General features: G+C 38.2%; 1 non-coding gene across 1 annotated transcript; it reads right to left on the bottom strand.

Moving 5' to 3' along the window:
- Positions 1–1,041: 1,041 nt before the first annotated feature.
- Positions 1,042–1,148, bottom strand: LOC121983547. The gene has a single exon (XR_006112589.1). It is a non-coding gene; the product is annotated as a small nucleolar RNA R71 (small nucleolar RNA).
- Between the last annotated feature and the right edge of the window lie 777 nt (positions 1,149–1,925).

Genomic DNA, 1,925 nt, shown 5'->3' with positions numbered 1-1,925 from the left:
TTGGTCTCGATGAAATTAAGCATCCGTGTTCGCCGAACACACAACTTAATTTCATCAATAATAATTCATTCCACTAAAGAACTATTATTGAACTACCGCACCAATCCCAAATTACATTTGGGCTCCTTCTTATTATGAGTGTGTTAGTCCCCTGTGTTTAAGATAACAAATGTCCACTAATTAAGTAAGTTACTGACAACTCACTTAATTAATATCTAGCTCCAAGAGTAGTACCACTCAACTTCATCGTCATGTCGGACTATGTCCACCTGCAGGGTTTAACATGACAATCCTTATGAGCTCCTCTTGGGGACATTCTCAACCTAGATCACTAGGACACAGTTTCCTTCTATAATCAACAACACACACTATAAGTGATATCATTTCCCAACTTATCGGGTTTATTGATTCATCGAACTAAATCTCACCCATTGATAAATTAAAGAAATAAATATCAAATATATGTGTTTGTTATTATATTAGGATTAAGAGCACACACTTCCATAATAACTGAGGTCTTTGTTTCTTTATAAAGTCAGTATAAGAGAAACGACCTCTAATGGTCCTACTCAATACACTCTAAGTGTACTAGTGTAATTATATAGTTAAGATAAACTAATACATAATTACACTACGACCTTCCAATGGTTTGTTCCTTTCCATTTTAGTCGTGAGCTACTGTTTATAATTTATAAGGAAACCGATAACATGATCTTCTGCGTGTGACACCACACACCATGTTATCTACAATATAAATTAATTGAACAACTACATTTATCATAAATGTAGACATTTGACCAATGTGATTCTTATTTCTAGATAAATGTTTATACCAAAAGCTAGGCTTTTAGTATACACTCTAACAGTACTATGAAAGTGAACGGGGACCCTCCAGAATCAGTAAGGCTACTACTTTTTGGATTTTCCCTGAAAGACAGAGCCAAGCAGTGGCTAAATTATCTTCCAGCAAACAACATATCGTCTTGGGAGCAGTGTGAGCAGAAATTTCTGGACGAGTTCTACCCGCCAAGCAAAACTACCGACATGAGGAATTTGATCTCAAGCTTCAAATAGATAGACTCAGAATCATTATTTGAAGCCTGAGACAGATTCAAGAGTATGCCGCGACAGTGCCCCCATCATGGCCTTGAGAAATGGTTAGTCCTACACACATTCTACAATGGAATCAACTATCACATGAAGGTATCCCTCGATTCTGTAGCAGGAGGAGCATTAATGAACAAGAGTCTTGATGAAGCTGAAGAGATCATAGAGAATGTGGCACAGAACCACCATCAGTGGGCAACTAAAAGATCTAGTAATTCTTTCTTAGGGAATCACATAAAGGCGTCAGGAAAATTCGACGTAAATGCAGTCACACTTATGTCTGCAAAGTTGGACGCTCTGACAAAGAAACTTGAGGCCATGGGAAACAACACAACTAATGCAATAGTATGTGTTTGTGAAACTTATGGAAGTACAGATCACGCTCAAGATGCTTGTCCCCTAGGGCCAATACAAGCACAGATAAACCAACTTGAGCAGTGCGATGCGATAGTCAGTTACAACCAAAAGCAAAACAATCCATACTCCAACACATATAACCCTGGATGGAGGAATCACCCAAATTTCTCATACCGGAATAATCAGGACCAAGGGCCAACAAAACAAAGCTATCAACCTGGGCAACAGAGTTACTCATCTGGACAGTAGACTTATCGACAACAACAACATTCACAACTGTCCAGAATCGAAAAGATGATTGAAGAAGCACTCTCAGAGCAAAAGGAGATGAAGAATGAGGTCAAGCAATTGACTCAAAGGCTGGAAAATTCCAAAAAACATCAAAAAAAATGCAAGACAACCAGATAGCCCAGTCTTTCTCAAGAGAACAGGGAACATTTCCAGGAAAGTCTGATATAAAC

This window comes from Zingiber officinale, chromosome 5A (genome assembly GCF_018446385.1).
Source record: "Zingiber officinale cultivar Zhangliang chromosome 5A, Zo_v1.1, whole genome shotgun sequence".
NCBI lineage: Eukaryota > Viridiplantae > Streptophyta > Magnoliopsida > Zingiberales > Zingiberaceae > Zingiber > Zingiber officinale.
Note: the sequence above shows the minus strand (reverse complement) of the source record. Positions and strands in the feature narration are given on the sequence as shown.